The 14,047-nt window shown below is 44.2% G+C and overlaps 2 long non-coding RNA genes across 4 annotated transcripts in view; one reads left to right on the forward strand and one right to left on the reverse strand.

The window, feature by feature from the left end:
• Positions 1–3,865: 3,865 nt before the first annotated feature.
• LOC146762338 (uncharacterized) lies at positions 3,866–8,824 on the reverse strand. The gene is made up of 3 exons (XR_014933930.1): positions 8,545–8,824; positions 7,097–7,225; positions 3,866–5,986 (listed from the first exon to the last, which is right to left on the reverse strand). It is a non-coding gene; the product is annotated as an uncharacterized LOC146762338 (long non-coding RNA).
• A 13-nt stretch (positions 8,825–8,837) lies between these two features.
• LOC107309946 (uncharacterized) overlaps positions 8,838–14,047 on the forward strand; it is a 44,184-nt gene continuing 38,974 nt past the window's right edge. Inside the window, exons 1-3 of one of the 3 annotated variants that reach the window (XR_001553404.3) lie at positions 8,843–9,190; positions 9,773–9,852; positions 10,573–10,735. This is a non-coding gene — a long non-coding RNA (uncharacterized LOC107309946). Of the gene's footprint in view, positions 9,191–9,772; positions 9,853–10,572; positions 10,736–14,047 lie in introns of those variants that run through there. The other 2 variants (XR_014933919.1, XR_001553405.3) reach the window with 2 other exon arrangements.

The raw sequence follows: 14,047 nt of genomic DNA on the forward strand, positions 1-14,047 counted from the left end.
AAATACAGTCTGGTATATTTGGGAAGGGAGACTGGGAAGAGAAAGGAGGAAGGAACTTTGATGCAATAGGAAACTTCTGAATTTATCAAGGCAGTTTGTCTGCATAGCTCTGGGGCTGAGGCCTTATATATAGTCTTTGCTATTCTTAGTGCATGCAGCAGAACAATGGCTCCATTTGAAGAAGCTCTTTTATAGCTTGCCAATATAAAGAAGGCTGTGCAAAATGATACGATCATGTAATTGAACACTGTAAATAGATATTCTGACCCAGACGATAATTTTACATTAGCTCACTTTCCTGCCACATCTGAACTTTGTGGACATAACGGAATGAGAGAGATCTGATTAATTTTTCTGGATTATAAATGTTGAACTTACATATGATGTATAAAATCATCAGATTCAATGGAACCTTCTTTCTGTTTGCAGAAGCAGAGGCTAGATTAACATAATCAATTTGCCGGTTTGATCTTAAGGTATAGTGATGAAATGAAGACCTATGAATTCTGTGAAATCCAAACCTCAAATGTAAAGAAGGTCTTGTAATTTTTACAGTGCTGCCACAGCTTCCCCTATTAATTAGGATTAATTGGGATTATTAAAATTGGTTCTGTGCAATGCAATAGAACTGGAGGTACAGGCTTGAGTCAGGCAGATGTAATATGCAAGTGTGTTTTGAAGGACCTCTGCCAAAACAGCAAGCTAATGTGACAACCACTACTGGCTGGTGCAAGCCACAGTGTCCCAGATTGCTTGGCATCAAAGGGTCGGCTCTGTGTTCAGTACTTTGTGAGGTATGAGCAGTAGTGTGTGGTAGAGGTGTGTTTTGGTAACTCCTCTCCTGTAAGAGCCAGCTGCTATCCAGAGCACAGCATCTTGAAGGTACACCCAGCAGAGGCTGCTTCAGAACAGGCGTCTCACTCAGTTCCTTTCCACTGCCATCCTGAGCAATGCTACATCAGCCTGAATGCACACATAGTCACACCTGTATTGGCGGATGCACAGAGGTTGGGATGGAGCAGAACCTTGCACTTGCTGCTGGCCTTGGGAGAAAGGGGAGTTATGGACAACACATTTAGGAAGCTGTGAGATGAAGACTGGATCATGCCCTAAGCACCTATTTCAGTGGTCTGGCCTGGTCTACAGCAGAAACATAGCTAACCCACTAGGATCCACCCTGGAGAGATTTTGATCCAGAACCATGACCTCATGCCATGTGTTGTGTCAGGGGGCCATGGCATTTTTCTTATGGCCTCTAGATACTGTATCTCTCCCACAGAAATCAAGAAACTGAAGTAACATATATGCTTTTAAAGCATTACTGTACTGCTTTTTAAGGGCATGGTGCATAGAAAATTACTTGGAAGGACTGAACTAGAGCCATTTAATTTGGCAGATTTTCCCATGCAGTGCCACATACCAGCTGGGGCTTCTGCTGAATTTCATGATGTTTTACAGCTGCAGTCCCAAGCTCTGGGCAAAGTTGCAGGCTTACATTAAATCAAGCTGTATGACAAAGATGTGGTGGTGGCATATGGGCAGCACTGTGTTCAGCACAGAGTGATAAGTCACCCTTGCTTGCAGTCATCTCTCTGGGTGGCTTCGAGGAGAAAACCTATTTTCCTATGTTTGATTTTACTATGGTGTTGGAATTCATAAGAAATGTGGTTGTTTCTCTCCTTTCTCTCATGATTTAAACCATGCATTTTTGACATGGAAGATATCAGCAGAAAATGTATGCATGGAGGGCTGAGCTGGGAATGGGAACCAGAAGTTCCTGCCTGACTTCTGTGTCTGGACTCTCAGCTGGAAGGTTGCTCAGCTTTTGTTTGATTTGCATTGGTATACTGTTACATCATATATATGATACAATAGATTAAGAAAAGCCATGTGGCTCTTGTCAAGAAAAAGTGAACAAATATGCATTTTTAGTAATCGTTACCATGTGGCTTTTGTGCTGTTTCTACATATAACATTGAGTCACTTATATCCCACTGAAATGCTGTTTTTCTTTTGATCTGAGAGGACAGTTGAAACAACATGTTTATTGCTATAATAATACTTTTTCATTTCAGCTCCTTACCTCTGCTCTGTAGCCACATCCTATGTATGTGATCAGAGATTTTCTATGCAAGAAAGTGAGATTCAGATATGTTTTCTTAATGTAATTTAAGCAAATTTTAAGAAAATGGGTTAAAAAAGTCATTTTCCTTTTAAATTAATTTAAAACTGGTGGCAATAATGCAAAACAGGGACAGGAATGTACTTCCATGTGCAGCAGTCCAGCAAGGCAAGTGGAATGAGTTGCTGCTTCACAGACAGGTCTTACGTATCAAGTCTTTTCTGAGTGAATTCACATAACTCCAGAGTGTGAGTGGTCATATTTAATCTTGTCAGTGGCGCTTTCGATGCTGCACAGTTTGGACTAACCTGCTTTAAAGCTCTGCTCTTTAACTCGTGCTGTTATTGTCTGCTACAGTTGTTGACTCAGTAGATTTTCTGATGTGGTCTGGGAATGAGTCCTTTTGGACTTTCACATTATCATATTACAATATACACCACACGTTATTTATACTGGGGGTTAATTACATCATCTGAATGGAATTCATATTCCATTGTATCTAAAAGTTTGTATTTTAAAATAATATTTTCTTTTTATGGAAATTCAGAATAAAACGACATTGATTCTTAAGGAAATGAGCTTTGCATTATGATTTTTGGTATATGCTTGACTTTAAACAAAAATATTTGATCGTAACAGTTGACTTGGAATTGTTGTTACAGGATGAAATACATCACTTCTAAACTGTAATGGAATGTGGAATCCATCCAGCTAAATGTAGCAGATAAATAAAATAAATAGCACTAAGTCCTCTCCGAGGCACAGAGTTGCTAAGTAAAACTCATCCATGTTTACTCTAATCTTAACTCTTCTCTTCTCTCAAGCACTTCTATTTAATTTTAAAATAAAATCCGGAAAAGTTTTTAGGACTGTGGATTGAAATACGTAACCCCATTCATGTGAAAAACAAGTGGAAGACAGCATGTCATTATGCGAATACTTATTTTTTTTGTTTGGCTGTCAACACATAAATGTGAAAATAAATTGGAGGGACAACTTACTGAAAAAACACTTTTTTTTTTTTTTTTTTTTTTTTTTTTGTGCTTTATTGGTGAATTTAAAGTCCCGAAGTTCATTTTGGGTCAAACAAACATTTTGTTTTCTTCCTGAAACACAGTGCCTCATTGAGTGGTGAAAGAAGCCATAGCAATGAAGGGCTGGATTGAAAAAATAGAGGAGGTGATCCTTCCCTTGCCCTGTGCTGCTTCCATGATGCAGCTGCCTGGTGATAGCACTCTGTGGGATGTGGACGACCCCTCTGCATTACTCTCCTCATTTATCCAGACTGCTTAGAGATAGCATCTCCTATCTCACAGGATCATGCCCTCACCATGGCTTTCTTCATCCTCCAGGGGACAGCTGCTCAAGCTGTCATTCTTGGTCCCCTTTTCTGTGGATAGAAGGCCCTGTAGCTTGTCCCACAGGGAATGTGGCCCAAGGACCCTCCTGCCTCCACCCTCGTGCTCCTGTATACAGAGATCTGAGTGCAGAGATCTCCAGCTCTGAGAACCTGGCTCAGCCCTGATCTCCTGGGGCTGTTTTGTGTACACAGTTGAATTCTAGTTTTGATTCACAAGGAACTTGATTTTTGACCAAAAAACCCCATGCACGTGTGAGAAACTCTTGGTCATGGCAGAAGCTCAGCTTCCACACTTCCTTTTTTCCCTTTGAAAGCAAATCACTCTGAGTGCACTTTGGATATTAAAAATAAGAGAGCTCTTTTCTTCCTCTTCACCCCAAATTAAAAACAATTCAGTAACTTTATTTTTTCCTCCCAGCTTATAAATAAAACAACCCCTTCCCTCAGATGGCCATGCAGGACAGTCCTGTCTGTGCTGCACAATGGCAGAAGGAGACCTCTGAAGTAGTGCCAGCCCAGCTTGCTTTGAAAAGGGAGACAGCTGAGCCCTGTCAGCCTGGGAGAGCCTTCCTGAGCAGTGGGGCACTGGGTTAGAAGTTCTTCTTGATGTTCTGCTTTGCTGGTGCTTATCTCCTACCCCACTGGTCCAGTTTGTGTAATCGGGATGGTTTCAACTGCAGACTGGTCACAGGTGGTGGCCTTGAGACCCAAAATGTTGCTGCAAACCACAGCTGATACAGGTCTTCAAAAATCCATTTGTAAAGACAATGCTTACTGCTTTCTGGTGAATTAATTACAGGTATGAAAGCATGACGAAACTTCAGTTTCATCTGAATGAGTCCATCCTTACCTTGTGACCTTCAGGGAGCAGCTGTGATATCTGAAACATGCAGGTTGGTGTACACATGTTTGAAAATGTCCACATTTTATGCACATTTGTACTTGATAATAGTGGCCAAGAGGTCTTGCAGAAGAAAGATAATTATTTCCCACTGCCTTTGTGTATTTCCTCACAATACTCTGGACTGAACTGGAAACCAGTTAAACAAATCCGTTTTATCGGCTTTGTAAAGCTTTCCTGATTGACTCCCCATTGTGCTGTTGAAAACTGAGGGAAGCCGGAGGAAGGATTTGTCAAGATGAAAAAAAGCCAAGTCACCGAGTGTGTATGTGTGTGTCTGTGCACAAAGAACAAAAGAAAAGGTGGAATTATGAAGCTGTTAATTTGTTACTAATGAATGGAGAGTTGCCAAGGCCCAGTCTTCATTCATGAGCTGCCTTTAGATGCAAAGTGTAGAGGACTCAAGATGAGGCTTGGAAAAGTCCTTCCAGCTCTGCTTCATCTGGATGCACCAGGGCTGGTGGGGTACTTACAACCCCATACATTGCAGGGTATCACATTGTCATTAAAATGTCACCCTGAGTACATTAGTATTCAAGACCTAATTCAGAATGAGCAACCAGAGACATGGCGATGCAAGACACAGGAAGAAACTGAAAATCCAAGTGTGCTTTGATTTGCTTGGATTGAAAGATGATGAGTGATAGGACTCTATTTTCATGCATAAAGACTGCACTCTACTCTGTAAGAAACATATTTTCTGCTTCTCACCTCTCTAGAGGTGCTTTCTACCACTGAAACAGGAAATAGAACAGTAATTTTGAAGGCCCAAGCCACTGTTGTTTTTCTTTCTGCCTGAGACTTGACTCCTTATACAAAGGATATCAGCAGCCCCTTCCCAGACTGAGGTTACAGTGGGCCAGGAAAGTAAGTACTCAGAGTATCCTACTGCAGTGAAAGCTATCTTTTGGGTCTGTTTTAGTTTTTAATCTAGGAATGAGGGGGAAGTTCATGGATGGCTACCAAACCATTACAGGTGGTTGAAAATATTTAACTCCGCTTTTTTAATAATAGGCAAACATTTGCACTTAAAATAAAATATGTTCTAAGATCTATCTGATTCCCTTGAGCCATTCAGCGTGTTACTGACAAGATCAGTCTGGGATGTGGGATTCATTCCATGAAGACAACCTTTTCCCTTCTTCTAGGGTAGAAGTTCCATGCAGGTTCCAGTCACCACTGTGGCTCTGTCTGTATCAGCCAAGACTGAGGGGAAGCACTCTAGCTAAAACAAACATTCATCTTGCCTGTGAGGGGTCTTTTTCCTGTCAAATTATTAGGACTGAAGGGCATTTTTTTTTATTTTGGAGAGGGAACCACATCTGTTGAACAGCGGCGGTACTTGGGTGAAAGGTTTCTTTCCCTCAGCGGCGTGGGTGTGCAGGGAGTGCTCACTTGTGGTTCTGTTGGTGCAATGCCGATGGTGAGTGAGGTTATCATCCCTAAGGCTGCTACTAAAGGATGTCCTGACCACTCCCTCCCTTTGTCCAGTGCTGCCAAAACTTGCCTGGTGATTCAGCTGCTCCTCTCTTGGTGAGGAGCTCCTCAGCCAGCTTCTGGTTTGGACTCCTCCAGGCCCCAAACAAAGGCCTAATGTGCTTGGCTGGACATAAATCAAAGCAGAATTTTAAAAAAAAAAAAATTAAAAAAAATTGTTTGTGTTTTAGAGATATCATATCATTCAGACGTCAAAATATAAATTCTGTTTCAAGTCTTTTTCCCTCCCCTGTGGTTAGGTTTCGTTAGCTACTAGACTTCCTTAGTCTCAGATACAGTGTTAGTATAGATTAAGGAGGAAAACAGGATCTTTGTTTGGGCTAAACATATGTCTAGATTGTGCAGTGATTGCCAGTATATTTTTCTTCTTCCAGCTGTAGGTCAGCTTGAGATGAACGCTTCATTGTCGTCAAGCCACCTGTACTATCACAAAGTACCAGCTGACTCTATCCATGGTGCACAGAGGAAATGAAGAGATATTGGTCCTCTGAACAGAGCGCTTATCTCCTGATGATGGTGGTTTGGATTAGGTTTTGCTACGACCTTTGCTGCAAAAAATGTCCAAGCTTTTTATCCACTGCAGTATTACTCTACCAAGGCAATCCTGAGATGGCACAGAAATGATCTGCAGTGTTTTTGTCCTGCCTTTGGTGTGCAAAGCTGCTGTGCCACATGCTGAGGGTGCCATGCTACCATGTCAGCACCTGCTGGTCTCTCGGCTCTGCTGGCACTGGTGGGTGTTCTGAGTCTCCTGAGATCACAGAAGCACAGAACAATGTAATTGTTTGAGTTGGAAGGGACTCTTTAACGACAGTCTAATCAAGCTCTCCTTCAGTGAACAGGGACACCAACAGCTAGCTCAGGTTGCTCAGAGCCTGATCCAGCCTGACAGTGAATGTCTCAGGGACAGGTCATCCCCTGCCTCTTAGGGTAACCTGCTCCTTTGCCTCACTAGTACTGTAGGGAATGATTTCCCAGTGTAAGAGTAAACATGTTTGGTTTGGTTCTCTCCCTTTCTGGAGGTGCCTAGATTTCTTTCTCACCTTCCAGGCTGTTGGCTGAGGTCACCATAGGGATGGTTGTGTAGCCACAGCCTCGTGGCCTGGTGACTTAGTTTTCCCCAAAAGCTGCAGTTGTGTTCCCCACTTCCATCTCCAACTTGCCCTGCTTGCCTTGTTCTGCCATTAATGCCTATATGGCCAGCTCAGTTTTTTACCTTCCTTTCTGCTCTTTCAGAAAACTGATCATGAAGCTGCAGACAAAGAGTGCCTTTTCTCTTGGTTGTGTGTCCTCTTTTCTTCCCTTGCTTATTTGGACATCCTCACGGAGATGAATTGTCAGCAAACTAAAAGAAACACCATAATAAAACCCAAGTGAATTTAATTTACTTTGGGTTAACACTTGCATGTTTGCAGGCTAGATGAGTAACAAAGCGAGTGGAAGAGGTGCGACAGGGACTTTCACTTCTGGCATCAGCTCAAGCATACTTGGCTCAGAGCTGGTGAGAAGCAGAATTCCCAGCCTCTAGCAGGCTCTGGCTGTCATTTAATATCATGTGGTGTGTAAGGGATATGGCTTATATTTGTTTGACAGGCAGCTAGAATGGGTTAAAACATGCTCCTCCCTCAGGCATGCATCTGAGTTCTTTGCAGAAGGGATCAGGGTGCCAAGTTTGGGGCATGCATCTGCCTGTGGGTGATGGTGTCTGGCAGTGTGGAGGCTGAAGATACCCCCCAAGACACCATGGCTGTGTTTGCAAGTGCTTGTCTCCCAGATATTAGGGCTCAAGTTTCTGCCTGGCAATAAAAAGGAAGGATCCTGCATGGCCTCTGAGGGAAGGCAGCTAGCTGCTGCATTTCACTGGGAGGAATATTTTTGCTCTGCAGTGTAATGTGAATGGATTGTAAGTGATGCCTGTGGTTCTCTTCCATGCTCACTGTGCAAGAATGGTCTTTTTTTTTTTCCTTCATGTATGTGTGTATGTTGCTTCTTCTATCTTTGCCCCAGCAGCCATTTCTCCTCCAGCAATTCAGTTCCTTTGTTTCTCATCCTTGCCAAACCTTTTTATCAATCTAGTATTTCTCTGAACTTTTTCCAAAGTTTTTCTAGGCTTTCCACCTTGAATGAGCCTCATGAAAAAATGTAAACCCTTTTTTTGGGCAGAATATTTCTTGTTCTTCTACTCTTCTGGTGATTTTTTATTTTTTAATGAATACTCACAACACTTTACATAAAACCCAGGCTGACGTGCTGTAGGAATTTATTGAGTATTTCTACTTATTCCTGGCTTTGGGCCCAACTAAAGTCCCGCTGAAGTCTTTGGTGGGCTGAGAGCATTAAGGTCTATTTGCAACTGACTATACGCCATGCTCTGGATGACGCTGTCTCTCAGCATCTCCCTCCTTCAGACACATGCTGTCCCTCCTTGCACCCATTGTCACTTGTGAGTGACACAGAGTGGGGATGCAAGTGCAATGCTGCACTTGAGTTGTGCAGCAGCTGTTAGTCTGTAAAGAGAAGGAGCTGCAGCTGACGGTCAGCTTCTGTTCCTACCTGTGTCCCCCTGCACCCCAGCAGCTCCTGTGCTGCATGGTGTCAACGTTAATATTCTCAGACCTGGTACTGTTGCAGCAAACATGCAGAAGTGTTTTTCAAGTGACTTACCTCTGCTGGAACCCATTTGCCACTTTACTGCTGGATTTCTGTTACTTCTCTGCTACCTTCCTCTATTTCATCCTCTTCTAACTGCAGCATGACTGTGGGTTCAAACAGCTGTGCAGGGCAAAATACTCCAGATTTAAACACAAAGCAAAGCAAAAAGGTCCCCACCCTGAACTGAACTTGCCCCTTTAACACTGCAACATGAAGTCTGGCCATGATCCAGCCTGTATGCTTTCCTTGGAATTGCTCTTTAGGGCACAAATTCCTGCAGCAATAATAGCAGGAACCTGATCAGCTGGGCTTTGCCAGGCAGCTGCAGTCCAGCAAAGACATCTGCCCTCCTTTGGGCTTCTCTGGGGTTCTCATGTATGAAGGGGAGTGAGGGAAGTGGACAGAAATATAGCTGTAGTTCTAAATCCTCCTGCTCCTTGAAGGATTTAAACCATGTAGGTGAAATTGTTCAAGCTCTCATTATGGAAAATGGATGTCTTTGTTTCACATGTTCATTCCGCGGTGCGTCATTAAAAGCGTTTCATTGTTGGACAGTGCAGGACTCTTACTGGGAAAATTGCTACTCTTGTTTTCTGTCCTGATCCAGCTTCCCCTAGAGCTAAAAGAAATCTGTTGTGCTCAGAGGGTAAATGGCAAGGTAAGAAGAACTGATGCAAAACCAAATGTGTGCCTTGAGTGAGCTAGTCCTGAGACTGAGATCCCTTGTGTGAGCTATAACTAAAGGCGAAAAGCACATAAACGGAGCTATTCATGTCTAATTTGGGCAACAAGGAGTCTGCCCACTTCTTACTGTCTGGCTCAGAATGGCAAACAGGTGAGCCTGCCCCCTTTGTTTTGCACTGAGACATGGCTGGTTTGCAGGGTCACCCCAGAACCAGGGCATGTTTGTGCTGCTCCTCATGGAGAATGCTATGTAGGGGCATATATGCAGTGTTGCTATTTACAGTGTCGCTGCCAAGTCACTGTCTGAAACACTGCCTTTGACCTGGTTGGCAGGGCTGACACATGGTCCTACATATGGATTGACACTGTGCTCCTGACTGACTTACAGGCAAGGTTTCTGAGGCAAAAGTTAACTCAGGGCAAGGTCTTGTCCCAGACATCTTGATTCTGCTTTATTTCAATGAATTCAACATCACGCTTTTCTAATCAGGGTGAAGAGGCCTCAATTGTTTGTGTCATGTCTGCTTTAATTTATTTATTTATGCATTTTCTGCAGGGAACGAAGCATTTACTTCTGTTGTGCAGAAAGTCCATCCCAAACTTGTCCATATTTCTGATGCTGGATGCAGTCCATAGGTAGGTAATGATTTAGTTCTCCGTGAGAGAGGTATTATTTTTAAAGGGTATGGTTTATAGAATTGCACATGCTAGTTCTTTAAAAGCCCATTGACTGAGCTCTTTCTTCATAGTACTCAAATGAGAACACAGTGTTTTCTGTATTGTTTGGAATAGCCTGGGAAACAATGCCTCCCAGTGTGAGCAGATCTCCTTCAGTGCGCTGGCAAACTCATCTCAGAGGAATGTGGTTATCGACTAACCCATGATTTCTGATAGCAAGAGCGAAAAAGAGTGGAAAAGTACTCAGCTGCCTGCAGTCCAATAACACAGAAGCTTACTGATGTGCGTGATAATGTCGATTCCATTTAAAATGGCCATAAATCCCGTTGGCCTAATGCAGCATCCTAGTTATCCAGCAGTGCTAGTACAGCCGTAGGTGAAGGCCTCCAGTGATGTAAACTGATGCAAACGGGGGCAGCTCCACCAGCAGCAGTGAAGAAGCTCCATCCCCACCAGCTGAATGTCTGGGCCCATGATGCTTCACATCAGTATCTCCTGCAAAAAACATGCTTGCACTTGTGGGGAAACTTTTGGATGGAAAATGTAATCATCTATTGTTGCTGTGAGTGTCTGGATTCAGTGACTTGGCATAGGTTTGTAAGATATAAAATAAGGAACACAGCAAACAAATGCACTTGCACAGAGAATAATGTTTTTTTTTTTCTCCCCTGGGTGTAGATTGGGAAGAGAACAGGTTCTGTACCATTTCTCCAGTGAGCAGAAGTGGCCAGAGGGATTTCAGTTCTCGGAATGCTATAAAGGTTGCTGACATTTGTCCTTGTCTCAACTTGGAGGCTGCCCAGATTGTGGAATCGAGCTACTACTTCCGCCCTATGTGTGTGGCACTTTCTGGGGGCAGGTGTGCTGCACAAAGGGCCTCTGAGGGGCTGCTGCCTCCCATCCTATGAGCAAACAGGGAGCTACTGGCTGATCACCGGTTGTTTGGGGAATGGTCTGTGGTGAGGATGGAAGCTGGTGGTTACTTTAATGCAGTGAATCAGGAGTGAGAGTTGCCAATTTCTGATAAGTGCTCATGTTTTGACTTTGTGTCAGGAGCCCAGAGCAAAAAGAGGCATGGGCATACTGGAGAGAATGTAGTGAAGGGCCTTGAAGCTGATGAAGGACCTGAAGCACCTCTCCAGAGGGGAGAGACTGAGAGAGCCTGGAGGAGTCTTAGAGGGGAATTATACCGTTGCCCATAAATACTTGAAGGTAGGGTGCAAAGATGAAGCTGGGCTCTTGTAAGAGGTGGTTGGTCTTAAGGTAAGAGGCAACAGGCTTTAATTGAAACATAGAAGGTTCCCACTATCTGTCAGGAAGCACTTCTGTGGTGTGTGAGTGATGGAAAACAGTCTGCCCAGAGAGGTTATGGATCCTCCTCCTTGGAGATCTTCATCAACCTCTGGACATGGTCTTGGCCACCTTGCTCTGAGTGCCCTTGCTTGGGCAGATGTTGCATCAAATGGATCTAGAGGTTTTTTCTAATCTCAAACGTTGTATGATTCTGAGATTCTTGGCCACTAGTTCCCATGATGAACTAGGGCTTCTTTCCTTCAGCTCATGCTGAAGGCTGAGTTCTCCAGGGCTTGTCAGTCAGACAGACTTTGGGGGAGGGAACAAGGGGTAGCATGGCACAAACATGCTGGTGGAGCAAAACCCAATGGAGCTTCCACTGTTTTGGGAATTTGGAGTGCTACTCTCTGAGGAATACCTGAAGGAGTAGGAAGCTGTGCAAATCTGAAGGAAAACTCTTACTGCTGTGGCCTTTGCTGGAGAGATTGGCCAAGCTGGGACTGGTAGTACTCTGCATTGTATCTCTGCAGCCAAGAGCTACTGCAGAAGCATTCTAAATGCCACAGTACCCACAGGTCTGCCTTGTGTAGATGAGTGCTTTCACAAACACAGTCATCCAGAACACTGCCTTGGAGCTTGCCTTAGAACACTCTCATTTGTTTTGCCCTTATGTAAATGGCTTTTGGAAGAAGCATTTTAACTTGAAGCATGACTGCCAGAAAACCAGTTGGCAGGCACCACAGCCTTGCATTTTGTCACAGAGTGCCCAAGCCCCTCACTAGCCAGCTCCTTCCTTCCTCCTCAGCCACCACTGAATTTTAGCACTTCAACCTCAGATGCAGCAGAGGGGAATTGTTCAGCTCCTTTGCATTGATGTGAACATACATTTCCTGGGTTACGGGCTGAAATGTGCATTTCGGAATCTTTTTGTTTCGAAACAAGGGGTTTTGAATTCCTCTTTCTGAGGCAAGGAGTGAATGCAATGTAGTTGCTGTAAGCAGCCACACCATGGCACTAACAGTGAAAATGTGCCCTGGCCAGAATCCTGAGCTCATGTCAAAACATGCTACAATAGCACATTTTACTACAGAACAGGAATGTTAATATGATACTATCAAATATTATACTGCAAGGGAATTACATGTCCCAAAACATTGCAATGTGTATCTGTGACCCTGGGGAAGCTGTTTCTCCCCGGCTGTGTTTATACTTGCACCAACTCACTTTTCCCACAACTCCCTTTTTGCCATTGCCCTACAAGAGCAGCTCTTGCTTCTGGCCCGTCTGCATGGCCTTGGCACCCTGCATCTTGTGCAAGGAAGATGGGACAGCTGGCCCCTCGGCTGCAGGGAAGTTGGCCTGTTTACTGCCCACACATTTCGCAACAGCAGGCCCCAGAAAGTGCTTGATGGGGCATATATATCTGAATGTGCCTCCTCTTGCCCCTCAAGTTGTTTGTGCCCCAGTTGGAGGGCTGCTGTGACTCCCAGGGGAGGAAGCTGTGAGCAGGTGTGGGTTTTGTGGGGAGGCAATTTGCTCAGCCTGCTGGTGTGATGTCTTCTGATGTGCTGGGCTCTATGGCTGAGGCCTGTGGCACCCCTCCACTTTTTCCCCCTTGGATAAAGCTGAGTGTCACTGGCCCAGTCCTGCCACTAGCCCCAAAGAAGAGCTGCTGGTTGTGGTGTGCTCCCATGTGGGTGTGAAACAGGGCATGTGATTATATGGCTCATGTGGGTCAGATCTCTCCAGGTATTTCTCTGAATGAGTGGTACTGAGTGAGAGGAAGACACTGTAATTACTCTGTGTCATTGCTGCACAATACCGAAGTATCTGTAAGGGCTGAAACTGTATTGTACAGACTGGGAGAGAGCCATCACATGGGGAAGTGATGGATTTGCAAGACAAGGCCGTATTAGTCATTAGTTGTCTCACTTAGAGAGCTCTAAGTTAGGGGATCAAAATAGGCTACGTAATGAAGAACAGTTAAGCAAGTCAGTAATATTATTTCACTCTGGAAGTTGGTAGGCCTGTATTTCCTTCATTTCTTTAAATGGGCCTGTTGATCACTTCTGAAGAACACCTCTTTTTCTCTTAGTCTTCAGGGAAAGGGAGAGGAGTGGAGGGGAGGGGAGAGGCTCCTTAATCAGAAGAAAGCACCTGTAATATCCCAGTAGCACAGCAGTCAGCTCAGAAGCTGCTCTCCAAAAGCATAACTGAATTAAAACTTGCTCTAAGTCCTGTGCTTGGCAGGGATCTTTGAGAACAAATAATGCATACTGCTCTATCAAGCTACCCCAGAGAAGTGCCCGGGTGAGCCAGGCTGCTTCTGTGCTCCATCCAGGATTGCGCACAGGGCCCAGGTGCTGACCAGCAGCTTGGAAAGCTGAATCAGTCATGAGCGTCATGCAGGCAGCATCACAAACCTCAGGATGTGTTTGTTGCCACAACTTGTATGATTTTCATCAGCTGTTCAAACTGGAGCCAGTAATTGCCATTGTTGCTGGGGGAGGTGGTTGAAAGAGGAAGAAAGGCTGTATAATAGTAGAACTTAGATTTTCTTCCCTTTAATGTTTATTTTCTGGATTTTTCTAAGGATGAAATTCTGCTTTGTGAAAGCAGATCAGCTATGAAAGCTATAGGCCAGTATCCTAGTTTTCTATCAAAGAGGGAAAGTGTCTTTTTGTCTAATCACTGTTTTCTATAGCATCACACTGACGTTTTAGTATGGACTTTCTTCATCCTTAGTGGTTTTGTTCTGAGGATGTTGACAGCCCCGGCAACAGCTCTCCATGACTCCCCAGAACCTGGGCCTTACCACCATCAGCTGCAGGACACCATTCCCCACTGCCTGACTGTCTCC

Source organism: Coturnix japonica, chromosome 1 (genome assembly GCF_054131305.1).
Source record: "Coturnix japonica strain WE chromosome 1, WE-NBRP24, whole genome shotgun sequence".
In the NCBI taxonomy this organism is placed as follows: domain Eukaryota; kingdom Metazoa; phylum Chordata; class Aves; order Galliformes; family Phasianidae; genus Coturnix; species Coturnix japonica.